General features: G+C 45.2%; 1 protein-coding gene across 3 annotated transcripts in view; it reads left to right on the top strand.

The window, feature by feature from the left end:
- The first annotated feature begins 1549 nt into the window (after nucleotides 1–1549).
- GNG12 (G protein subunit gamma 12) overlaps nucleotides 1550–27338 on the top strand; it is a 121373-nt gene continuing 95584 nt past the window's right edge. Inside the window, exon 1 of one of the 3 annotated variants that reach the window (XM_037145313.2) lies at nucleotides 1550–1706. The gene's annotated coding sequence lies outside the window, so the exon portion shown is untranslated. Of the gene's footprint in view, nucleotides 1707–1726; nucleotides 1808–2320; nucleotides 2397–27338 lie in introns of those variants that run through there. The other 2 variants (XM_053655493.1, XM_053655494.1) reach the window with 2 other exon arrangements.

Below are 27338 nucleotides of genomic sequence, written 5' to 3'. Positions count from 1 at the left end.
TTTTTGATGCCTCAGTTTTTAGGTCTTTGCACAAGATGAATGAGATTATGTACATGAAAACATTTATTGAGCTATAAAGTGCCCTAGAAATGGAAACTACTGGTAGGACTGTAGGAGTTGATTCTATAGTCTGTAGCCAAAAGATAGAAACTCCAGCGTATGGCAGTCTCAGGGCCTGTTGGCATCATGCTGTTCTGTATATATATAGGGTGTATCCTTGGAACTGTCAGTATCTGCAAACCAGTCCAGCATTTTCTCTCACTGTACAAAGCAGGAAATAAAGGGCTCCCCTGGCAGGCTGTGGCTTGCACCCCAACAACTACTGCCATCCACAGGTTGCTACAACCACACTCCAAGCATCTAAGCATCAACTTCCTTTCCCTGCAGCATCCCTTCTGCAGACTGGTCAAATGATTTTGCCCAGAGTGATATTTGAGTAGCTATCAAGAAGAAAGTAAGAGTGAAGATAATGTCTTTACTGTGTTACTTGGCTCCTAGGTTCTGCTGGCCCCGCTTCCCTTTAGTTGGTGAAACTCAATTCACAGACATCCCTCACCACTGCTCTTAGACTCCATTTCAAGTATGGACTCTTCCCACACTGGTTCTAAGTGACCTACTTTGGCCTCACCTCTTTTATCTCCACCCTGTCAAACAAGAAAGCAAATGTTTAGGGATATGTGGGAAGTCGGAGAAGTGGTAAGATTTCTGGATATGCATCTTTTTTGCTTTCTGGACTTTTTAAGGTTGGGACCCTTGTCTGATTCATCTTGGTTTCTCCTCCATTACCTTTAATGCAATGTGTGTGGCACATAGCAGGTGCTCAATGAATGTTCATTGAAGAGCTTTATGTACAAAGAGTTTGAAGTCCTGGAAACAGAAGTGGCTCTTCATACTACCGCATCCCGAATCCATCCGGGGGAGAAAAAAAAAACCCAAAAAACAATTAATTCATTTCGCAGAACTCTGTCAGGTATTAGGCATTCGGAAAAAAATTTCATGGGGGAAAGTTGGGGGTAAAGTTCATAAGGGGTAAATGTACTTCAAATACAACAATCCCTAGTTATATCTCCACTTTCTGGGAAACAAAATCACTCTGTGGCCCCAGGGCCCTTTAAATTTTACTGTGACTGTTTTCTTAAGAAATTCCTGGAGCGGAGCCTAACTTTGGTGTAGGGGGTTGGCAGCGCGCATATTCGCGGCCCAAAGGGACTGTTGGCATCAGGGTTGACGAGGCGTTCGCACGGGAAGGAACCTTCTGAGGAGTCAGAGCAGCCCCCTGGAACATCGTGAAGTGGGGGTCCCCGAGACTACTTGAACTCCAGGGCCTCAGCAAATTCGGAGAGGGAAAAATAGGAATGGCCAAGGCGGACAGACGTTTGAGGAGTTTCACTGCTTCCGACTCCCCCACTCTGCTTGCCGGGACACTGCCAGTGATCTGCGGCCGAGCCGGGAACAGCCGGGTGTCGGGGGCAGAGGGAGGGCCGGGGCCGCAGGAAGGAGTCAGGGCCGCTGCCCCGCCCGTCGGGCTGTCCGCCCCGCCTACCTCCAGCGAGGCGGAGCCGACGACGCGGGAGCTGGGGAGGAGGAGGTGGAGGAGGAGGAGAGTTCGGAGCCGTCTCCAGGATCCCTTAGAGACCGAGTGCCCGGCGGCAGCGGCGGGGCAGCGCATCGGCAGACGCGTGAGCACCAGGCGGAAGACTCAGGTGGTGAGTCGGCTGCCCGCGGAGACTCGGGCACAGCGCGGGGCACAGCGCGGGCGCAGCGCTGGGCGTCGGCCGGCCAGTTCGGGGCAGCCTCCGAGTTCCCGGTGCGAGGAAGCGAGATGGAGGGAGGGAACGGAGAAAGGAAGGAAGGAAGGAGAGAAGAGTGTCCCGGAGGGCGGGGACTGGTCGGGGCACTGGGCGCCGGAGAAGGGGATAGGGGAGGGAGGGCGAGGGACGCTGCGACCCGGCACCGACCCGGCACCGAGGGCGCCTGCATCGACGGGCGGCAGCCGCAGGCTACGGGAAGCCGGGGGCCCTTCAGGGCTCCCGCCGGGGAACGGCCACCATCCCAGGGGCCGGGAGCCGGGGTAAAGGTCTCCCTGCTCGCTAGCTTCCTCGACCTCCCGGCCGTGCTCGGTTTGGGGCTGGGAGGCTCCGGGTTTCCCAGCCCCGACTTTGCGGTGGTGCCAGGTTCCGGAGGAGAGCCGGCCTCCGGGGGCGACCCCGCGCCACGCCCCTCTTCCCTACTTTCTTCCGCTCTTTCTCGGGACGAGCCCCGGGTGCGGGTGCGCAGCCCTGGAACCGCTGGGCGCTGCGGTCCGGCGGGAGGTAGCGGCTCGCAGACGGAGATCCAGAGCTCACACCCCGCGAGGCGCCCCCGAGCAGGGGGTGACCCGGAGACCGTATTCACAGGTAATAGGTGTATGGGGAAGTCACGACTCAGGCATGAATCTTGCGTGATTTTTACAAAAGTACTGTCTGGGCACTTATTTCGTGGATCAGGGTGACTTCCTTTTTAATTTACTTAAAAAAAATTTTTTTAACTAAGGCGTATCAACTAAAGCAAATTTTCAAACGCCGTAGCGAAAGTCTCCCGACACTCACTTGTCCCTTGCCTTACGTTTGAATCTTGTAAACATGACTTAAACCATTCATAACTTTCGGAAAAGAACTCGTGATTCTCGTTAAATCACCGCCCTGGAGTAAAACTTTGGACAACAGGAAATCTAAGAGAAGGAATTGACAAGCCTGTCATCTTGCGGTAACCCCTGTCCGGGTGTGGTTGTATGTATACAAACAAGTGCATAGAGAAGGAAATGGACAAAAATCGGAGAGAAAAAAGGTCCCCTGTCCCCGCGTGTCAGGGCACGTTTAATGGCTGCTCCGAATGGAAACAAGCTGGGAATTTATTAGACCTTGTGGAGTTTGAGAAACTTCACATGATCAGCTTCCTTCCCATCAATTATCCCCCACCCCCGGCTTTGTGGACACTGTTTATATTTCCTGGGGCTGTTGTAGCTTCGTCTGAATAGATTGTCTATAATGAATCTTTTGCATCTTGTCAGAGGCAGGGCCTGTATCTGTGAGTTCTCTACTTTAAAAGCGGAGTTTGCCTGGTTTTTTAAAGTGCTAGTCACTGTAGTGCACTATTGCTGGTGTCTTGCAGCTCTCGGTGTAAATTAGCACAGGATGGCGGCCCTCACCTAGGAGAACCAGGAAGGCAGGCAGCACTCGAGTGACGGGTTGGGTTTTAGTATTGCCAAAACAATCACATCCAAGTAAGGAGCTGTTTCTATTTTCAAGGCAAATTGTATGCATTGTATTATCAAGTCCCCTTTCCAATGAACAAACGTGATTGACATACCACAATTTTTCAAATTAATCAAACGTTTTATAAAGACTTCAGTGATAAAAGGACTTTCGAATCAAAGGGACTTCAGTCCCTTTGAGTTCCCTAACAGTTAACTAGCCCCATAAAATCTTGGTGTAGGTCCAGAAATGCTAAACAGTGTAAGAACTGCAACTTTACACTTTGCAGTCATATTTTTACTGTATTTAATCCAAATATTTCCCTTGGTATTGAACCCCAACAGCATTTAGATTTGTATAGAAAGACATAAATATGTGAATCTGTGTTTCACAAGAGACTGAAAAGGAATATAAAGATTTTTTTATGCAGGGAGCTCCAGGCACATTTGAAAGACTAGCTCTCGAACAATGAGGTTTGTGGGCTGGTGTTGTCACTTGTTGAAGGACATAGGTGGTTTGTCAAGTTGTAACAGCTAAGGGCTTCACAGTGAGCACACTTGAGGAAATGGTTAGCTGATACAAGATTAGGTTTTTGTTGTTGTTGTTGAAAAACCTCTCTCTGGGAGAAAAATAAAATTCACATTTAGAATTATGTCATTTATTGTGTTGGGTTTGTAACTGGGTGCCCGTTGGGTTTTTATCTTTATTTTTTTAATTTTACATGTCAGCTTAAGCATACTCTAGGGAGGAAAGTCGTGGGAGTTAAATACAATTTTTCCAAGGCCTGATTTGGAAGAGAAGCAGTTCAACAGTGGTTTGTGTTATGGGTTTTGGTGGCAGAGACAGACCTGGATGGAAATATTATTTACCCTTTTTTAGTCTGATTGGTACAATGAGGATGATGGCAGTCTTTATTTCTGGGGTTTTTATGAAAGTATGTGAAGCAATCTTTGGAAAACACTTTGTAGCTAGCACACAGTTAATGTTCAGAGTTATTAGATATTTTACTTATCTAGCCGAGTCCAGCAGCAGGCTATTGGGTAAGTTACAAGATGGCAGCGTGAATGTCCGGGAAGCCCTGGATATTGCAATTTTAAATTCCAAAGAATGTGCCTGATTTTATAGAGAGAGATATGTAAAATATTTGCTTATATATGTGTGTCATGTTTCTACCACAGTGATACGAATAATTATGATTAATGTATTAATAGTTTTAACATGCTTTTACTGTTCAGGTTACAGATGTGTGATGTTTTTAGAACTAAGCAGTCAGAAACATTCTTTAATCATATTTAAATGTAAAGATAATTTATATTGCAAATAGTCCGGTTTATTAGCCCTGGGTAGGAAATTAAACAAGGAACGGAAGTATTTGTCTTTCACCAAGTATGACTTTTAATTAACGTAGGAAGAAACATGACCCAAGGGGATCCAGTTATTTACTTTTTCGTGTACTGATGTCCAGTGCCAACAGATAAGCCATAAGTAGTGTTAAAGGCTGGTTGGGAGTGTTTCATAAATATTTTATAGAACATTATGATTGATTACATAAACTTTTGTGGAAATGCATGTTCAGTTAATTCAGGGAATCTATTCATCATATCATTGGATCATTAGCAAAATTTAAAAAGTGCTTCCATCTTTAAAAACAACCCCTTTTCAGTGCCCGTTGCTTTTTTCTTAATGTATGTCGGCTACATAGGATCAAGCTGATGGGAATCAGCCCACACATGACTTCTCATTTTCCTAGTCATTCCACAGGGACACAGAGATGGTGCTCTGTAATATTTTAAAATAACTGTAAAGGGTGTAGTGTTGTTATGAATCATTTCTTGTCTATCACACTATACTCCGAAGCCGAGAGGACTTGACTGAATAAAGTATTGATTTTTTTGACTCCTACAACATTATGGCACAGTGATGTATTCCTGGCTTACACTTCTAGGTGTGTAAAGTATGGGCAAGTTAACATAGTATCTCTGAACTTCAATGAGGGGTTGTGAGGAATATGAGTTAATCTAGCTAAAGCATTTAGATCAGTGCCTGATACATAGTTTATGTTCAGTAACCATTAATATTAAATTATTACTTACTGAAATTTTCTTTTTGAATATTATATAATGTGCATGTATTAGTTTTGTAACAAGAAAACAACTATACAAACTTTCAATATTCCCAAAAATTAAAAAATCTTAGTAAAAAAATCCTGCCAAGCAGTGCTTATGAAGTAAGAGAATATAATTAGGCAATTGTCATTGCATCTTTTAAATATGAAATGGATTGCAGTATTAGTTTTTTTCAGCAAGTTAATTCTCCTAGATCTCAATCTTATTTTCCTTTCTTATTAGAAACTTTTTAAAAAGTCAGTAATCCATGAAATCCATGTTACGCTAGATTAAGTAGGGGAAGGACAGTGTGCATGGTTATAACGCATTGTTATAATTATAGCCAGGTTAAAAAAAGCGTATGCGTAAAAAAGAAAGTCTAGAAGAAAATATAGACAGATGGATGATGGGACTGTGGTGCTCCCCTGCCCCATTTTCCCCCAGTGAGCCATGTGTATATATAATAAAAAATAACCCATTCATGTAAAAGTTACTCAGTAACAATTCTGGCTTATTAGTTACAAATACCAGAATTTTATTGTTGTTTTAGAAAAAACACCAACTCACATAGCAGTTAAATGTCAGAACCTTGGTAGTGAGAATTGTTTAGCAGTAAAAGAGAGGCTCTTTCAGAAGTTTGCAGGTTTATCTCTGTATGTTTGTAATTAGCATCTGCTTACAGACCAAGTCTACCAACCTGGAGTTCTGGAAATTGTCACTTCCCAGATCCAGGCCTTGCACTGATAAGCTACACGCTCATGGCACCTTCAGCGTATCAAATACTTGGGAAGACAGCCACGAGGAAGACATAAGTGCACTTAATTTAACAGGAAAGTTCAATAGATAAAAAATACTTTCAGCAGAATTGTATGACACTATTTATTGAGCTGTTCTATATCCTGGGCCCGGGTCTAAGCCCTTAACATATGTGGTCTTGCTCAGTCTTCTCAGCAGCCCAGATGCGGAAGCTGAGGCTCCCTCTGTGGCCAGACCAGAAGTCCACCCAGAGTTGTTCTGATTGCAGGTCCCATTCACTAAGCACTCTGCTCAGAGCTGAGGTGGAGGTATGTCCAGCCCTTTTTAGGGGTGAGATGACCCACTGAGAATTATTGTTGCCTTTCATTGGTCTCATTCTTCTTCAGCCATAAAAGTGGAAACTTCCGAAATTACCTCAGAGACCCAGCAGGCCTGAAGTGGTCTGCCAAGTCAGCCTCTTGAATCCCTGGACTCCCAAAGTGGGCTTGAGAGTACAGGTGAAGAAACTGGCCTACTAAGTACTCCTATTCTAGAACGAGCTCATACCAACAGGTGTTGTCCTCCACACTTTTCCTTTCTTGGGAATGAAAGGAGAATAGTGAGCAGGTGGCTTGGGTCCCGGGCAGAGAGTGGAGGTGATTTGACTAAAGGTTACCTGAAGCTGAATTATTCATTTATTGCCAAGTCTCTTGAAAATCATTTCTGTGTCACTTAAATGTTTGGTTTATCATGTCAGGCTTTATTGGGTATTATTAAAGTGCTTAGCTGTGAGTGTCTGGTTGCCATCCTCTGACAAGGAGGGTTTTTGTCTTCTTTTAATGGATCTGCATTTCAGAGGATTACTGTATAATAAAAACCAGGGTATTGCAGACTCTTAAGACTTTTGATACTTTCAACTCTGCTGGAGAATTAATAGCTGAACTAAAAATCTCTGTTAAGTCTCCCGTAGTGAATCAATTGCTAAGAATCTTTTGTAGTTTTTCACATTCATTGATTACAAGCAGGTGACTTTGGAACCAGAGGGACAGAAGCCATTACATCCCATGTGCTCTCTCACAGAATAGACTACCATTCCCTTTGTAGTCAGTGTCACATAACTGACACAGAGTCCCCTTTGTTGATCCAGGAGAGAAGCATATCTTTTGATTTAACTCGGGCTGGGTCATCACAAATGCTCACTGAGCGGGGTTCTGGATGAGTTGTCCTCTCCGCTCTTGCATTCTGTGTGTGGAGAGTTGCCTTTATTCCAGATGGCGTAGGGCAAACCAACGTGAACCCTTCGAGGGTGGAATCTTAACTTTACTGATATAGAATAATGAGGCTTTTATTTAGCTGCAGATTACCAGCCAAGATGTCCCTGAGCACTGGACATTAAACCCTCAGCCCCCACTGGGACCCTTTGATTCAGACCTCAAGCTTGTGATAACCTCAGATTGTGTCTGTTTTTCAGGGAGAAATTATTGCAGAGGAACAACATGGTTTAGCTCTCAACATGAGCTAAATAAATAAACCCAAAGATGGAGTGAGGAATCAAAATCTTGGGCAGATTGGAAAAGTGTTGAAACCAGCAGATTTGGTGTCTGCCTTGCACCTACACTGCCAAAACCTTTTGCATTATTAGACTGTGGCCGGCATAGGAGACCATGGGGCTTCACGTGGGTGAATAAGGTCATGACTGGCTGCTTAGACGGTTGTCAGGGGAGGGCTAGATGTCTGGCCAAGAAGCAGAAGGTTTGGATTATTACTTCTTGACAGGGCTGCCTTGAACTCTTGTACAGGTTGTTCACTGCAGTAGAGTGCTGGCCAGGGAGGTAAGTGTGAGCTCAGATCTGCTAAAAAAAAAAAACAGTCCTGGACTCAAACCGCCTCTTCCAGAAGGAAGGGGCAATTCTTTCTGACGCCATCAAGCCTTCAAGGTGGTGTCTACTAGGAGGGGTTGCCTCTTTCTCACTTACACAAAGGTGTGATGTGGTCAGCAGTAGCTCTGCCTCCCACAGCTCCTCCAGCCATAGTCACCTTCTAAATGCCATTGGCCAGCAGTGCATGGCACATTGTGGGTGCTTAATAAATGTCAGCGGAATTGAGGAGTAAAGCCATGTTCTCTGCAGTGTATGCCAGCCAAGTACATGAGCCACTGTTCTTTTTTTAATCAAAAATATAAAACTAATTGTATTGGATGGGAAATGTTCATTCACTAGCCTGTGTTTCCTGTGACAGGCTTCTTCCTCTTCAGTTCATCATTTCCTAAAGGGCAGGTAAAGATCAGCCCCTGGGGTATTGTTGACATTGCTTACTGCTACTCGACTGCCAATGTCATGCTTGGCATTGCCTGCTACGTACCGGCGTCTTGAACCCCTTGGACTGCAGTGCTGACTCCTGGGAAGATGCACAGGGTTTCTTGTTATTTATTGACCAACTGTGGGCCCTCTACTGGGGACAAAATGCAAAAGACAATGGCCTTGGAAGCCTTTGGAACTTACCTATGAGCACTGCTTCTTGTGTAAAAAGATTTTTCTAGTTTAGGGAGTAAGAAGCGGGGAGCCTTATTACTGAAGCTACCAAAAACTAGGGGAATTTGTGTGTGTCCCACCCCATCCCCCACCCCCCACCCCACCCCACCAGTCCCCTAGTGCTAGCTGGTATGCTTCTTGCATACTTTCTCTTTTAAGTTGATCCTTTAGAAAGCCTACTCCCAGAATTAACTTCCCTTTCCTAGCTCCTCTCCTGGGAGGCAATCTGCACAGCAGGTAGGATCAGCCGTGCTTAGTAGATGAAATGGCTAAGGTGGTGGTTCTGAGGATAAAGGCCTGGGTTTGTACTTAGGACCTTGGTCTTCTGCTGTCTTTTGAAGAGGCTGCACCTTATGGGAATTGCCCACGGGCACAGAAAGGTGAATGTCTTTCACATTGAATCTGGTTAAGTGCAGCCGTTCTTCAGGCAAACTCCGATTCCCAGAACAGAAATAACTGGAGATAACAATTCCTAACAAGGATTCCCTACAGAATTTTTTAGATAGTAAACTTACCTGTTGCATTTACTGCATGATTTAATTTTACAAAATTCCAGGAGTCTCCACTTCTCAGGAATAGTTCTCCGCTGAATTAAGCAGAATATTCTGGCCCATGCTTTGCCTTCTTTTCTTAACATAAATATATGATGAGCGGCATGCTTCCACCATTACTGTCCAAATCCAGAAAGTAAATAAATATTCCTGGTGTGCAGCCTGGGAGGTAACCCTAGTGCCTCCCATTTACTCACGGTTCTCTGGACTTCTTTCTGGCCCTGATACATATCAGGGGGCCAAGGGATAACCATACCCAGCAGGTAACATAAACCAGGGCAGAGTTCAACTTTCCACGTTCACTGTGCTCACCTCTTGAACTCTGGACTGAGGTTTCTCTGATTTATCGATGTCGACTTGAGAACTAACTGGCCTCAACCCAGTTTCCCAGACCCCTGAGCTAAACTTGGCCTTGTGTCTTCTAAGATGGTCTTGTCCTTCACACCCCTGTGGAAAATTATAAAACCTCCTCATTTTTTAAAATAGGCAACATGTATATGGTGTTAACAGACCTTACAATCCTAGTAGAAGATACACACTGAGAAGTCTTGCTCCTACCCCATCCAAGCCTTTCCTATACTCCCCACAAGTAGCAACTTGTAAATACCATCAAATAAGAATATATATTTTTGTTCTTTGTTTTTTTTCACAAAAGGTAACATTATATATACTCTTGTATGCCTTGCTTTAAAAAAAATTTAAGATTTTATTTATTTATCTTCAGAGGGGAAGGGAAGGAGAGAGAGAGAGAAATATTAATGTATGGTCGCCTCTCATGTGTCCCCTGCTGGGAACTGGCCTGCAACCCAGGAATGTGCCCTGAGTGGGAATCGAACTGTGGTTATTTGGTTCCCAGGCCTGCGTTCAATCCACTGGGCTACACCAGCTAGGCTTCTTGCTTTTTTAAGTTAGCAATATGTGCTGGAGGTCTCAGCACATAGCGAAGTCTCTCTCTCTCTCTGTCTCTCTGTCTCTCTCTGTCTCTCCTTCAGTGTTAATAGTTTTCCATTGTGTGGATGTACCATAGTTTTTTTGGCCAACTCCTATTGCTAGACCTTTGGAGTATTTCCAGTCTTATGCTATTATAAACTGTGCTGCATCAACTAAAGATGTAATAAGTTATTTTGCTTTTGTGGAGGTGTACCTAAAGGGTGGATTCCCAGAAGTGGGGCTGCTGAATCACAGGGCCCATTAATCCCCCTTTGGAAGGGTTGACTCATTTTGCCTTCTTACAGGCAGTGAACTGGTTGGCTTGTTTCCCCGTAGCACCACCAGCACCACCAGCAAGAAGTGTGTCATCTCATTTTATTTTTCCTAATCTGGTTAGGAAGAACTGGAAACTTCAGGTTATTTGAATTTCTCAAATGATGAATGAAGTAGAGGTTGGGGACCATTTATATCGGGTTGGCCAAAAAGTTTGTTTAGTTTTTTCTGTATGATGGCTCTAGTAGTGCTTAGTTGTCTTTAACTTCATTCAAAACAATTTTATTAGATTGTACTGTGACAACTGTCATATCAGTGTGCACTTAAAAAAAAAACTTATCCAAAATTGGTGAATTTTTGTGCAGCCATTTTAATATTGAAGATGGGAGAAGGTACTCAACATTTCTGGCATACTAAGCTTTATTATTTCAAGAAAGGTAAAAACACAACTGAAAGCACAAAAAATGTGTGCAGTGTATGGAGAAGGTTCTGTGACTGAGATCGAATTTGTCAAAAGTGGTTTGCTGAGTTTCCTGAGACTCCTGACATTTTGGCCAAATAATTCTTTGTTGTGGGGCTGTCCTATTCATTAGAAGATCTTTAGCAGTATCCCTGGCCTCTAACCACTAGAAACCAATAGCAGGAGATAGCTGACATACTCAGACTATCCAGATCAATACAGTTATTGGTATAAATGAAAAACGTGCCTTTTATTTTACAGAGACAACCATACGGACTTTTTGGCAGCCCAAGATATCCTTTCCTGTGCACTCTGCACACCTATTGATTCTCCTGTAGGCATTTGTTGACCTTTCCTCCTGAAGCAAGCTTCCTGCCTACACTGTTGTCAAAATCTCTTAAATACAGACTTAAGAATGTGATGGCTCTTTTGGGCCTAAGGGTAAAGTTGTCTGCCAAATTGTCAGTGCAAAATCGAGAGAAGTGGAAAGTAGGGGTTTATGCCAAATGCTAATGTCTGATTTATAAATAGTTGTCTGCTAATGGCGTTATTAAACTGGGGCTTCTCCAAAACCAGTATGAGGTTGATCCTCTAGTCTAGAATTTCTCCCTCTCAGACAAAAACAAGAGAGAGAAGTTCAGAATATATAAATTCCAATGGTATTTTCTGAAAAATCTTTTAAGAAATCTTGAGTTTTCCATTTACTTGCATCGTTTGAAAGATTATACATGCTGCATTTTTTAATCTGCTGAATTGGGCTCCTGTTCTCCATTTGATCTCACCATCAGTCGTTTACTCCATTTCCAAGGTGATAGGGAAGAGAAAGTAAAAGCACAATGTAAGGAGACCAGCCAGCGTTCAGGATTTGACAGTGGGTGTGGGGTTGGAGTTGCCGAGTCATCTTTCTTTTTGAGGTGCTCTTTCAGTCAGCACTTGGGATGCCGGTATAATATAATTTTCCTCTTTTTAAAAATGAAATCCATAGAGAGAGAGATTATGGGCTAGGACACAGACTCTGGTTTCTTTGGTTTGCATTTAGAAATTCATACGAGGCCTATGTAAAATGAGCCTACAACTCCATCAGAGACAAACAAACAAACAAACAAAAAAGAAACCCCAAGAAAACTGCAGGACAGAGATAACAAAAAGCTCTCCTCAGAGTTCCTACAGTTAGTAGCAGCTCATGGAAGCTCCAGAAAGGAGAGCTTTGCCCTCTTGTCAGCTCCTGAAAATGTGGATTATTATTTTTGTGAATATTGCTTTTCGACTCTGTAGATGCTTTCTTTTTCTTCCAGTGCTTCTGTTTCTGTTACTGCAGTGTTGGTCTCCCCCACTATACTATATTGGCTCTGTAAGGACAGGCTCATGGCCTGTTCTGTCCCCAGTACGTTGCCTAGCACCTTGAGGTTCTCCGTTGATGGTCAGATGCTACTGCAGGTACCTTCCGTGACATTTAAGTGCTGAATTGGGCTCCCGGCTAGGTCTTCGTAGTGAACATGTTAGGAACCCCGTGCCTGGGTGGAGTTGGTGTGGGGCAGTCACGTTAGCCATTCTTTGGCCTGTTAGCAGGATTTTCTAGCTCTTCATGCTCTCTGACAGTGTGCCTGGTGGTGTAGGGCTCAGGCTTGCAGCCTGAGTCACCTAGACAAGTCATCTGACCTCTTAGATGACTCGCCCATTTTCAAAATAGAGATAATAACACTGTATTTCTACAAATCTAAGATGTCATCAATTATGAGACCTACCATTATCCTATGTGCCACAAAGAAAAAAATTGCCCATTCAACTATAACCCACATCAACCCTAAGAGCGCATTAGTTTTCCATGGCCGCTGTAATGGATTACCACAAATTGAGCAGCTTAAAACAACACGTGTGTATTATCTCACAGTTCTGTAGGTCAAAAGTTGTCGTGGGCTTGTCTGGTTCCTTTGCCCCGGGTTTCACACATCTGAAATCTCATCGGGGAACTTTGTTAAGAATTCTTTTGCAGGGTCATTTAGGTTATTGGTAGAGTCCAGTTCCTTGCATTGTGGGGCTGAAGTCTGCCTACTTGCTGGCTGTCAGCTGGAGGCCACCCTCAGCTCTTAGAAACCTCTCTCCGATCCTTGCACTTGGACTCTCCATCTCAGAGCCAGCAACAGCACAGCAAGTCCTTCTCATGCCTGGAATCTCTTTGAGGGCCCCTTCTGCTCCATTTCTCTGCTTCTAGCCAGAGAAAATTCTCTGTTGTAAAGGCTCATTTGATTCAGTTGGGCCCACCTGGATAATCCAGGCTACTCCCCCCTATATTAAGATCTGTAACCTTAATTACGCCTGCAAAGTCCCTTTGCCATGAAACAGAACGTATTCACAGGTTCCAGGGATTAAACATAAACATCTGTGGGAGAATCATTCTGCCTATCACAAAGAATTGTCCAATATCAGGGATGTTCAAATGTGAACAGAATATGCTTCTTAGAATTAACAAAATACTACCTTTAACTTTGGTTTAGGAATAAAGGACCTACTAATGTATATAAAGCATCCAGCCTGTTAATAGTAAGCAGTCAGGTGTTAACTATTATCATTGTAATTAATATTTATCATAGTGCTCACAGAATATCCATCATTTTTAACTTTAGTTGAAGTTATTCTCACAGTTCAATGCATTTGGCAAACACTGAGAGAAAATAGTGTACCAGCAGTTGATTGGATAACAGTGATGAAAATAGCAACCCCTTGAGTGACAGCTACACCCCGTGTGCTAGGAGCTTTACGGATGCTTTCTCTTGCCGTGCAGCAGCCCTCTGTGGTGGGTCACACTGGCTGCATTTACATGTGAGGCAGCAGGTTCAGAGAGGTAGTGTACTTTTTCACAGCACGGTAGTAAGTGGTGGTAGCATCTTGCTTTCAATCCAGGTCTGTCTGATTCTTCAGTGAGTGGTCTTCATAGTGCCAAGTGACCTGTCCCTCAGTCCCTGGTGATACCGTGTGAAAAAGTGCAAGAGGAAGAGGTGTCCGCCAGGTGTGTGGCCTGGAGGGGTGGTCTCCCGGCAGGAGGAGAAACACAGGGAAGAGGCGTCTCTTGTAGACAGATAGCTCTTTGCTAGTAACTAACTGTTCAGCTCATTGAATGCTAAGGACCTGTCTCACCATCTTTTTTTTTTTTAATAAGCACAAAATGATCTTTTTTCCCCCAAAAAAGTACATATTAGTTATCCACTCTGTGGAGATATAGCTGTGAACAATATTGTGATATTTTTATTTTTAATAAGATCTACACACACACACACGCACGCACAATCTTCCTCTCTTTTCTGGCACAGAGCTCCTAAAAACCTTGGAATTTCTTAAGTCAGGAGATAAAGTTATCTTTTTTCTGTTAGTGGGGTGGCTTTTGGACCACACTGAAGGATAGGGGCTGTTTGCCAGGAAAAGCAGCCGTGTGATTGGAAGATCGGAACTTTCAGTCCCACTCCTGGAAGGGAAGGGGCTGGAGTTTGAAGCAGTCCCTCGTGGCTAATGATTTAATTCATCAGGCTTATGCAATAAAACCTCCATAAAAACCCAAAAGGACAAGGTCCAGAAAGCTCCTGGGTTGGTGAACAGGAGGAGATGAGGGGAGCGTGGTGGCCCGGAGAAGGCCCGGAAGCTCAGTGCCCTTCCCCATACCTTGCCTGCGCATCTTTCCATCCAGGTGTCCATCTCTATCCTTTAATACCTTTTGTAATAAATCAGTGATCTAGTGAGTAAATGGGTTTTCTGAGTTCTGTGAGCCACTCTAGCTTAATCAAGTACAAGGAGGGGGGTCACGCACACTTCCGATGTGTAGCTGGTGTGTGAGAAGCTCAGGTGACGATGGCCTGGGTTTGTGGCGGTGTCTGCACTTGGGGGTGGGAGCGGCAGCCTCGTAGGATTGGGCCCTTAACCTGTGGAATCTGGTGATATCTCCAGGTAGGTGATGTCAGAATTGAGTCAATTTTAGGATACCTGGCTGGTGTCAAAAATCGCTTGGTGGTGTGGAAACACTACCCTTTCCCTCCTCAGTGAGAGTTTGGGTGGGCGACCAGAACCCTTTTGTACACTGTGTGTGATTTTCAAAGGAAAGAAGGCCGGGAATGTCTTCTTTTTAAATCATTTTAAGTATTACCTGGACAAAGGGGAAAAGAAAGAAGGAGGAAAGTGGTTGAGCAGAACTGGATAAAAATAGTAATTACCAGAATTTGATAAACTAAGATCAGTTTCTGGAGTTTTATCAAGACACACCTGCAGATTGTCTGTCTTAGGCTCTTCAAATTCAGGTAGAATAGAACCATCTCATTATCTTCTCATCAAAATGTGCTTTTCTTCTTCCCTTCTCTGAAGAAGTCATTGCCAAACGTCTCCACCCACCCAGGAAGCCAGGCTCTGAACCCCTGAGTCCCTGGAACCTGCTCTTCACCTCCCTCCAGCTCAGACACCTCTCACTCCCGAGCAGTGCCTGCACTCTGCTTGCTAACTAGCCCCCGTGCCTGCTCTGTACCCTCACTGCCTCTCACCTGGATTGCGGCCGTGGCTTCCTAGCTGACCTCTGCCCTCCCCACCACCACCAGGGTGGTTTTTCTAAAAGAGACCTGAATATGTCACTTCTGTCTCACAGCTTCCCAAAGGCATCGTACTGATGGGTTTCACACTGATCAGATCCAAGGCCTCCCTGTGCTGCTTATAAGCTCTGGAATCTTGGAAAAATTATGTAGTTGCTGTGTCTCAGTTTTCCTGTCTGTAAAATGGGAGTGATGATAACACCTAAGTCACAGATATGGTGGCATTGGAGTGAGTTAATGTGTGTGGAGTTCTTCGGACAGTGCCTGGCACACAGAAAGCCCTCAGTAAACGTTATTATCCTCAACAGCACAGCGGGAGCTCATCATGTTTACTACTCCCCACGTCATCCCTCCCCCTCCCACAGCCATTCAGAGCGTGCAGGGTCTGCAGCCAGAGCTGTTCATGCTCTGCAGCCAGGTGAGTGTGCCCATGCGGAGAGTACATAGAGATTCTCATGGCAATTTAACAGTCATTTTACATCTCTTGAATCTAATAAAAAACTGGACTTGCATTTTACGTTTCATTTTTCTAACAGTTTGCTCTTATTGCATTTTATAAAAGTATTGGTCCATGATGAATTAGAAATAAAGCCAAAAAACTAATCTTTCACCACGGATAGTTTGAGAAGCACTTCTGTGTTCCCACACACCCTTTCTGTTAGTTAATTTACACTGGCCAAGTTACCCATACTCACTGTGTACCCTTGAATCTCTGGATTTTTTCTCACTGTTTCCTTTGCCTAGAATTTATTACTCATTTATTAATAAATGCCAGACTCTGGGGACATAGGCTGACTAAGGTACTTCCTCTACTTTGGGGAAAGTTTCACCCATACTACCCAGTGAATTCCTGCCTGTCTTTTGAAACCTGGCATAACTTTATTCTCTCTTTCATTCATTAAGAAAACATGTATTAAATATCAGCTGTGTCCTGGGTACTAGCTGCATTCCATTCCTGTCCTAAAGGGCCCCCAAGCTAATGGGGGTGACGGACACACAGACACTTAGTGACACCAGGGTAAACATGTTAAACAGCAATGTGAGTAGCAAAGTGTGGAAGTACAAAGGAGGGCGTGCCTGCCTTTGCCTTGGCTGGGGCAAGGGCAAGGGCGTGAGGAGGTCAGAATGGTTTCACAGGTAGAGTAGATACAGTGTCATCAAAATATGCAAATCCCGATATTGAGATCCAGCCCAAGGCCAAGGCCCAGGCCCAGCTCTGCCACTTACCAGCCATATGACTTTGAGCAACTACTTCTCTGTCTTAATTCTGTTCAGGTTGCTATAACAATACCATAGATAAAGTGGCTTATAAATAACAGAAATTTATTTCTTGAAGTTCTTAGAGAAATAAATATTTCTATTTCTCTTCCTGGCTGGGAAGCCCAAGATCGTGACACCACAGGTCCAGCATCTGAGGAGAGCTCACTTTCTGGTTCTCGCTGAGTTCTTATGTCGGGGGTCTCTTGTGTAAGGACACGAATCCCATTCATCCATTCTTAAGTCGCAATCACCTGCCAAAGGCCCCGCCTCCTAATACCATCACGTTTGGGTTTAGGATTTCAACTCGAATTTTCAAACCATATTCATACCATAGTACTCTCTAAATTTCAGAACCCTCATGTGTGAAATGGGGATAACAGTGCCTGTGTGCTTCACAAGGCTGTTTTGAGGCCTTGCCTGAAATCGCTGCCTGCACAGTGGGTGTAGAGCAGTGTCTGACACCTGCAGCTGCGTAGACGTTAGGTGATACTACAGTTGCTGGTACCTTTTTGATCTCTTTTTTACCCTCATCACTGGGCATATTTAAATTTTCCCTGGTCTGGGTTTCCAGTGGTATGCTATTCAGCCAATCATCACGCTGAACTGTATAGTTTTGCCTGCCATATTTCTGTCTCCCCCTCGGGATGTATTATGCCCCTTGAATGTCAGTGACATTCTTGCATTGTTATGTTGCCAGTGACAGGCAGTGTCCAGTGTAGAGAAGACTCAATAAATGTTTAGAGAATTTATATTGTATTAAAATAATCCAACTTTGAGCGCTTCTTTCCAGCAGGGCTTGTGAGGAGTCTTGTTGTTATGGACTGAATGTTTATGTCCCTCCAGATTTATGTGTTGGAATCCTAACCTCCAGGAGGGGAAGAATTTGGGGAGGGATTGGGTCATGAGAGTGGAGTAGGGTTAGGGTCCTTATAAAAGGGACCCGAGAGCTGTCTTGTTCATCTTAGCATGTGAGGACATAGTGAGAAGACAGCCATCAACGAACCCAGAACCAGCCTGTCACTGAATCTGCCGGTGCCTTGATCTTGGACTTTTGGCCTCCGTGACGGTGAGAAACAAGTCACCCAGTCATTGGTATTTTTGTAAGAGCAGCTCGGTGGACTAAAACACTGGTCAAACATTAATTTCCATTTTACAGATGGAGAAACTGAGGCTCTTTCTGCACAGTTTTTGTTACTTATCCTAGGGCATGGAGCTAGCAAATGGCAGAGGTGAAGTTGGAACTGCACGCCTCTTGTTTTCCTGTTTGGTGCAGCCTTGTCCAGTTTCCCTGTGAGCAGGGGTTCCATGTGGGTGCTGGCCAGGCTCAGAACCTCTCGTCACCCAGGCCCTGCCTGTACCAGCATGGCTGAGTGGGCAGGAAGCAGGCCTGGAGGGACCCTGTGGCACACCCTCTTGCCACCCAGCTCGCTCTCTGCTGCCTCATTGGTGTTTGTAGTTCACACCCTTGGTGGGGAGGGCTCACCTGGAAACCTGGGGTGGAGGTGGGAGACAGCGGTGGCTTGAGCTGGAGCAGGGAGCTTCATGAGAATGGAGGGGGAAGGGAGGACCTTGTCTAAGGGTGAATACTTTGTAATGAAGACTAGAGGGCCTGGTGAGTTGAGAAGGAGGAGGTGAGTAGGGAAAGGTTGGAGACTTGGGAATGCTCTTGTAAAGATACCTAAAGGGCAGTGAAGCTGTTCCTTATACTTCTTTCGCTCTCCATAAATGTCTTGATGCATTTCCCTCCCCACCCTCTTTGGAAGGGGTGGGTACCCTTTACACCCAGGAAATAGAGTCTGTGTTCTAATCACTTGTGAGGGAGGCAGGACAAAGGGGTGAACTCACACCAGCGACTTTGACCTCAACCTTTCCCACTGAGAAAAGTTTAAAATGTAGGACTTCGTACATTAGTTAACTTTTAAAAAATCTTTTATTAGAAAAAAAGAGTAACTCTTAAAGGCAATTTTAGCGGCTCAGGCAGCCTGGGTAACTGAAGGGACCGAGGTGGTAGTTTGGAAACTCATCTGCACATTAGAATCAGCCAGGGAGTAACTTTGAAAACCACGAAGCCTTGGCCGCACCCCAGCCCTGTGAAGTCAGTCCCTCTGGCGTGGGGCCCGGAGGGCAGCATCTCTCAGGAAGCTCCCAGGTGCGTCATGCTCCCAGTCCGGGGTGGGGAGTGACAGGAGGGTGGCCTTCTTGCTGTTAGAGTTGATTCTGAGTTTCTGCGGTGGAAATCTTTGACTTGAGGGGACATCGTGATTTGGCCGCAGAGGAGTTTGAGGGGTGCTGGCTCTAATTATGGGGTCGGGGAGCCTCCTTCCAGCACGAATCTGTCAGTGTCAGCCCACAGAGCCCCTTCCTCAAAACACGCTGAGCTCTCCCGTCAAGCCGTCTGACCCAGCTCCTCTACCTACTAGTATATCTACTTGTTAGGACGTACTTGTACGGCGCAGCCGGTGAGGTGGCAACAGGAGTGTCCTTGAAGGAGCTGTCACCTTTTGTGCCCATTTTGTTGGCTGCCGCCCTTACTGTAACAGCACAACTCTGGGGATGCGCTGCGTGTCTGCACAAGGAGCCTTGGCCAAGAACTCTTTCTCCGAGGCAAGTCATATCATCTCCTGCACAGTTTTCTTGAAAAAACGGAATCTTGGGATTCTGTGATGTTAGCGTCACAGGTTCATCCTCTGGAGCCTAAGAGCACGGTACTGTTTTTGCAGGCCGTCTGTAGGGTTTTGAAGTCTGACTAGAGAGGGCTTTAGGGGTCAGTGTTCATTTTGTTTTATGTCCAGTAGCATATTTTATTTTTATCAGACACTTAGTAAAGGAAAAATTGTGAGGGAAGGTGTCCTGTGAAATTCACATTCATGCAAATGGTTTGTGGATTTGTTTTGCTGGATACAAATACTTTTTTTGTTTTTCAAGGTTGTGTTTGGATTGAATGTCAGCTTCACATAGATTTTCTCTTGAGAGCTAGAAGCCTTCTGTATGGAACCACTTCCCAGAAGCATCAGAAACCGAGAGTCCCTTGGGAACTCTTATGGTCGTAACTGAATAAAAATGAAAAATGAAATCTCAGAAGTGCAGCTTGTTTTTCATAGTAACTTCACTTTTTACAACTCTGATGATGAGGGCGAGAGGGAAGTGATTTCTCTGCGTGCCTGCTCTTGACCAGGCACTACAACCCCATAAATTATAATTAGTTCATTTTACTGAAGGAGAAAGTGCATCTCAGAGAGGTTCAGTAACTTGCCCAAGGCTGCACAGCCCAGGAGTCAGAGTGCAAACCTGTACCCTCTTGACTAGACAACACAGCCTTCTAGTTCTAAAAAAGAGAACACACATACACTTAAACTCAGTAACTGTTAATTTAATGTTCTCGTCCCTTTAAGAGACTTTTCTTTTATTGTCCTCAGCAGCATATAAAACATAAAAAAAGCACAGTAAAACCTGAGGCTTTACAGAGTCAGCATTTATGTGAGTAGCGAAGGTGGAACTGCTTCCTGGCACGTACCATGTTGAAGAGCCCAGCAATCACTCACGCACATTTGTTGTTCAACTGACTCATAACAGCCGCAAACACTGGAATGATCGGTTCCTGACTCCGTTGTCTTTTGTGTCATCTGCGACTTGCCCTTGTTAGGTATGGAGTTGTCACAGGTAGGACTAGTTCTGCTCAGTGTTTTTATGCCTTTAGTTGGTCGTTGCTCCAAATGCAGGCACTTTGGTCATTTCACCAGAAAACAGTGTTAAGGAAGTTTAGGGTAAATGTTGGGAAAGTGACAGAATTGAAGGGTTGGCATTCTCCAGAATTTCTAAATAGGAATGGCTCAGGGCTGGCAGTGGGAAGGGGTGTTGGCTTAGCAATACAATTAAAAAAAAAATTTGCTTACCTGTTTTGTAATGTTTTTTAAAAAGGTGTTAAAATGTATACTTTCCAAGGTGGGACAACGCTGTGTAACGGCAGAGAGCAGGAGCCTGGCTGAGGTAGACCAGTCCCCACTCTGCCACTTGCTACTCTGTGACCTTGAGCAAGTGACTTAAACTTTCAGTGCCTCAGTTTCATCTCCTGGATAATGGAGATGACCATGTGCCTTTTTCCTGCAGTTACTGTGAGGCCCGAGTTAACATACATAGAACTGTGCCTGACACTGAGTAGATTAAGATGCCCCCTGGGAGTTTAATTAATGTAATTGGAGAGGCTGACAGGGAAAATGGTGGGCGGCGCATGCCAGTGTCCCCCTAAGCCAGCCTTTTGCGAATTCTGCCAGGAGAAGTAAGTCTGTTCAGCTCATTGATTTGCGGTTCACGTGTTTTACTCTCACCGTCGTCCAAGTTTTATCATTCTACAATGTAGTGTAGTGGGAAGGTCGTTGAACTATTTAATTTTAAACATATTATCATTCTGGCCGTACTAAGTGTGAAACTAAGTGTGAGATGTGGCCTCTGTTGAAAGTATGTTTCCAGTGGGGCAGAGCCACGGCCGTGGAAGCCATCAGGAGCTCTGCAGGGGACAGGTCGGTGTTCCAGGTGCTGTGGAGACGGGGCCTCGGCTTAGTGTTGACTGATGCTTCCCTGTCTGATGCCCTGCCTGTCCAGTACCCCTCCCTGTCCTCTCTCAAATCAGAGTGAACAGTGGAGGTTCATTCAGTGCTAAAAGGAAACCTACCAGCTTTCTGGAGAAATACACTGTCTTTCTGGTCCTAAACCCCAACAAATTGGTCGTGTAGGTCCTATGTGAAGGGCACAGGGGCTAGGTTCCATAGTATCTTCAGAAGTTGTTCCTGGGGCGTCGTTGGAGAGGTTTTTCTTTTGGCTATTTCTTGCGTCAACCCGTGAAGTAATTAGAAAGATGCTGCTCAATTCTCATTCCGTGACTGCATTTCGCTGGGGAACACCAGAGATCTAATTTGTTAAGGGGCCAGCATGGAAACCCTCGAAAAGAAACATTAGGTGCAGTCAGGAATGTGCCAGCTGGAGCGCCAGGTACAGAACTACGGAATGTTACGGATGAGAAAGGCCGTTGTGAACACGGAGCCCACCTTCTGCTTTTTGGGGATGAGGGAATGAGGTTCAGAGATTCGCCTGAGTTCACAGAACTAATTGCTGGCGTCCCGAGACTCCTGGTTCCAGTCCAGCTGCCTGTCCGGCCCGACTACATCCCCGTCGTGAGGTCTGCCGCTGCGTAGCTCTGTGCCAGGAAACTCCGTAGTGATGGAAGTGTTCAGTCTGGTCTGTGCGGTAGCCACCAGCCACACGCGGCCCTCGAGCACTTGACATGTGACTAATTAATGGAGAAGTGTGTTTTGCTTTCTTTAATTTTAATTAAAATTAAAATTTATATAGGCACATGTGGCTAGTGGTTATCATTTTAGACAGCCCAACTTTTAGAGACATTAAGAAGGAGAAAAGGCCTGTTCTTACCTCCTACCTCATTCTTACCAGGTGAGGGGCTCTCTTTTCCAGTTGCTCAGGTACAGCTCGCCTGTGCCAAAGCAGGGGAGTCACCCGAGGCCAGTCACCCCCATTTTCTGGATGAAAGGTGGCTCTTCTGTAAAATGAGGGTGTTGGACCAGATCTGTCTCCAAGACCTCGTTATGACAACGGACCCGACTGTCCTCTGATCAGCAGTGTGATCTTTAGCAGGGCACTTAGTCTGCCAGTGCCTCAGTTTCCTCATCTGTCAGCTGACATTGATATCTGTTCCATCCCACCTTCCTTCCCCTGTTCTAACTCCCCTTTTCGTACCCTTCCCAGCTTCCCCCTGGTGATATTGAAAGAGGCTCAAACTAGAAAATTAGTGAGAAGAAATTCTTGTGGCAACTTTAAAAAAAAATGTCTTGGGTGGCTCAAAATATTTTTGGTTTTGATACAAGTCATGAGTGGGCTTTCTTTTCTCTTAGATGCAGCAGTTGGCGAACTCACTGTGTCAAGGTTATCTGCATTGTCAGAGTAGAGCCGGTCATAACAGCCTGTGTGAAACATGAGCTGGAAGTCACGGTACCGATGACAGATAACTGATTTGATCAGTGGAAGCTAGTTTTTCATACTAATCTTGCTTAACTAGGCATTCCTTACCTATCACTCACACTCCGCTGTTTCACCTGAGAAACCAAAACAGATTTCTCCCCCTCCCCCAAGAACTGTGGCTCTTACTGGCTTGTATCTTTCTTTTGCTGTTTTTCTCACGTCAGCCTGTGAAAGTCCCATGTGGAATACGTGGTACCGTATGTTCTCTGGTGAACAAATAAAAGCCCCTCAGGACAGTCTCTTTGGTTATAGCCTCTGCCTTTGTGGTTCTCGAACTTATTTCCAGGTAGCAGTTCTCCACTGGTGCACCCACACCTCACTGGCCGGTGGTTTCTACAGAAGTGTGCCACCGAGTTTTGATCAGGGCATAAAATGTATTTTTGTTACCACAGATTAAATGGACCTTCTGACCTCAGGTGAGTGGGTTACAGCTTCCTCTGGGCTGCAGGCAGTGAAACATCAGGCTGTAGCCAAAGAAGATAGCGAGGTGGTCAGAAGTTTGTCCCCAAGCATGTACAATAGTGGAGTCAGTCATGCAGTGCGAACTGGCTCAGTTGTAGATGCCCTTTAGGACCCAGGGAAGTGTTATTTTATGACAGCAGGGTTTGCCCTGTGATTAGGATTGCATGGCTTAATGTTGTGTTGAGTCTTTTCATTCTTTGCATGGTGCCACCGAAAATTGTAGCGTCTGTAACGATGCCAAAGACCACTGTTTCCTGTCCTCGAAGTCCCTTGGGATGGCTTCAGGGAATGAGGCGGGACCCAGAGCTGACACGTTGGAGCTCTCCCTACCCAGTACCGTCAGAGCTGTTTCAAATTCACCTGCTTCACAAATCAGCCTTCGGAATAAGGTCCCTTTTGAAGAGAGGATTCCTCTGTCTACAAGATAAAAAAGTTGAAACCCACTTAACTCTAGAGCAGTGCTTCTCAAATTTTAGTGAGCACCAGGATCCTGAGAGGGCTGGTTAGAACGGAGATTACTAGGTCCACCCCCATGGGAGCCAGTGTGTCTGAGTGGAGACAAACTCCTATTTCTACCCAGTTCCCAATATTATTAATGACCTGTTCTGTGCTGGATATGGTGTTAGATGTGATAGACTCAGTCTCAGTTAAAGCTGAAAACATCATATTACTATTCACATCTCACCAAGGAGAAAATTGAGGCGTGCTGAATTTCAGTAACTCACTTATCATTAAATTGCTGGTCATCAGAGAACTGGAATTTGAACCGAGATCTGGGTAATCATGCCAGACCCCCTTTATCTAGGATGTCACCTGCCTTTTTTATACACCATTTGTCCCCAAACCATGGTCCAAGATGGGGACGGGGATGGATTTGTTGCAAGGGGTTTGCAGATCCAGATGTGAAGCAAGTGTGGACTCAGACTGAATGTCTCACCTGTTGGCTGTCTGCGGTTCAGATGGAATTTTGTGATAAAGACACTATGAAGTCATGTTAAATGTCTCAGCTGGACAAAGTCAGTGTGCATGAAGCACCTTCTCACACAACAGATGCTAAAATGACAGCTACGATTACTGAGTACCTGGAAAGGCTTTTGTTTTTTGTGGCAAGAACTTGTCTCCATGCTAGGGAAGGTTGCGAGTTACTTCACTAAGGCATGGTGTCGGTTGTCTTTTCTAAGTCTGGGCTTTAGGGAAGGAGGGAGACATCATATTCATTAACCGATTCTCATTCAGGAAGGTTGCTGGAGAAAATAACCCTGTCCTGTTGGGTGAGTCCATCAGGAATGCATGCAGTCAGCCTTCAGCTGCTGCCTCGTCCCCGTCACCTGCCCACAGGCCTGAACTGCTTTCTCAGTTTCCTTCCTGTCTCCCCCCCCCCCTCCCGCTCTGCTGCTTGCCAAGGCCAGCCTTTCCTCCTGGAGTCTGTCATCTCCTGCTGCCAGGATGCCTTCTCCATCAGTTCTCTCCTCTCCCAGCTGCATTTTCACTTTTCTACTGTCTCATTCAAATAATATATATATATTTTTGGTATACTCACCCCCCTAGTAGCAACTTCTTTCCGTCTTCCAACGGTTGTGCTCAGGCCTGCCGGCTCTCCTCATAGCTGTGATAATTCCATTCCTACAATGTGTCCAACTTGGGCTGAGTACTAAACTCACATCATTTACCATTGACCACTGCTGAGTTCTTGGACGCCTGTATTCTCTAAGCATCTGTAAAAGGGAACATGACTCCATGAGGTTGTCGTGAAGATCAAAGTAAAATAACACATGAAAAGCACTGAATGCAGGGCCTGATATATAGTAAGTGCTCAGTGTGGTTATGGCTCCGGAAGCTCACCAGGAAGGGAAGGAGAAAAGGTTATTACTTTGTCTGTTTGCTCCACTGTCTCTTTCTGCAGTCAGGCCCTACAAGGAGGCCCTTACTTCTCCCTTTTACGGAATCCCCTTCTAGATCAGGGCTTAACATTTTTTTTCATTATCACCCCATAAGAAGAAAAGGTAAAATATGTTTAAGTTAATTAATTAATTAGTGTGAATTTCAATCAACTTAAGTTTCTTCCCTAATGAGATAAATTAAATATCAAGGAATATGATTTTTATTGGGTAATTTTGAACATTACAGGGCCATAAACTGTTGTAATATCTAAGAATTTTTTACTCCCCTCCCTCCAAAACCAGTTTTCACCCACTGGAGAGGGCAATGCCCCTGCCAATGAGAATGCATTAGATCTCCAGCAGTCTTCTCTTCGTGAAATCCACTAGCTGCTTCTCTGCCTGGTATCCTTGGTCTCTCCTCACACTGCTGGACAGTGGTGTCCCATCCTCTGCCTGCTGCTCTTATGGCTCTTTCTCTTGTCACCTTTCCTGGTCTACTCAGCCACACTGGGACTGAGCATCCGAGACATCAAGGACAAGGTCAGGTCTCAGGAGAGAGACACATCTCGCTCTCCAGTCTCAGGACACAGACCAATGAGTGGTGGGCAGAAGGAAGCCAGTGGGAGCTGGGAAACGAGCCAGGGAGAGGCGAGTGTGGTGGGGCGAGGAGGACGCAGCAGGCAGGGCAGGGGAGGTGGCAGACAGGATGACTTGGGGGCAGTGAGGAACCAGAGCGTCAAATGTCACATTTTGAATACTGCTCTCCCTAATGATTATTTGGTTTGGTTTCTTCATAATCTTAATATATGACCTTAAAAATAATAAGTGCCCCGAGTGCCTCTTTTCGAGAAGCCCTGCTTCGGGGCAGCAGTGAGTGCCTCGCAGGGTATGCAGAGGTCTGGTGCTGCGGAAGCACCAAATGTCAGGTTTGGCAGAGCAGCGGGAGTGGCTGGCTGGAGGCTGGGCAGACAGAGCCTAAATGCGCCTTGCAGACGAGGCGCTGGAGCCCGTAAGTGCCTCGAAACAGTTGCTTCCTTTTAGTGTCTCTGATCCCGTTTTCCTCTTTTTTTTCCATTTGCTCTCCCTTTCAGTGCCACGTGTCCCATCAGCATTAATTGACCCTTAACTTTGTGCCCTTCCCTAGCTGTCCATTCCCTCTCTGCAAAGGACCTCCAGATCTTTGTTGGAAGTCTGACTCTTTGGCATCCACCGTACAAGCTTTCTGGGCACCTCCATTTGGATGCCCTGTGGGCACCTGTATATTAGCTCATTCTTCTGGTCACCCAGGCTTGAAAACTTAGAATGATCTGATGGGGTTTTTTCTTCTTCTTCTTATTTCCTAGTTAAGAAACCACAAGAACAGCTTATAGATTAGTTTCCTTTTTCTGGCACTGTCCAGATTCATTCAGGCATTCAACAATGTTTTCCTTCTCCCTTCCCTTTTTTCTCCCCCCTTCTTCTCTCCCACTTCTTTTCCTTCCCGCTTTCCTCCCTTCCTCTCACCTTTCCTTTCTTTTTTTTTTTGTAGCTAATATTTATTGAGTCAAGAACTGTGCTGTTGCTTTGTGTGCACTTTCTTTTTTTTGCATTTAAACATTCTGCAGATAAGCTAATTAAGGAACAAAGAGGAAGGGTAACTTGGCCAAATTCACACAGTTAAATGTCAGAATGGGGGAAATCTGTGCGGCATGGCTGACACCCCACCCACCCCCCAAGTCATGCTTCTCACCTGGACCACTGAAAGAGTCTAGATTGGTCTCTCCTCTTCTTGTTCCTGTCCTCCCCGAGCCTCTCCAGATCCTGCTCGGTTTGATCCTCTGCAGCACAAATGTGATCATGTAACTCTTTTACTATAAACTCCTCAGTTTGTAGACCACTCGTACTGACATCCAAGCGCAGCTGGTTTCTGTAACTTTGGAAACATCAGGGTATGGTGGGAGCAACATGGGATTTGGTGCCAAGAGACCTGGGTTCAGCCCTGGGGCCACCACTTCCTAGCTGTGTGACCTTGAGCAGACGATTAATTTCTCTGAACCTTATTTGTTTGTTTATTCAGTGAACATTTATTGTGTGCATTTAGAGTGCTGGTTACTGTGTGAGGGCTTTGAACATTTGTTAGTGAAGAAAACCGACAGGGTTTCTTCCTTCAAAGAGGTTCCAGACTGACCCCAGTTTCCTGCTCTGTACAAGGGGGATAATGATAATCCCCGTATCACTGGGCTGTTGTAGGGAACCGACAGAGATGCTGGGCATAGTTGTGCTTTGCTGTATCTTCGGGGCTGGTCACCTGAAGTTGTATTTCCTTACGCTTCTGCTCCAGGCA

The sequence above is a fragment of the Artibeus jamaicensis genome, unplaced genomic scaffold (genome assembly GCF_021234435.1).
Source record: "Artibeus jamaicensis isolate MK-2021 breed Jamaican fruit bat unplaced genomic scaffold, CSHL_Jam_final scaffold_1019, whole genome shotgun sequence".
Lineage (NCBI taxonomy): Eukaryota > Metazoa > Chordata > Mammalia > Chiroptera > Phyllostomidae > Artibeus > Artibeus jamaicensis.
The sequence above is the reverse complement of the archived record's forward strand: the minus strand, read 5'-3'. Positions and strand labels throughout refer to the sequence as shown.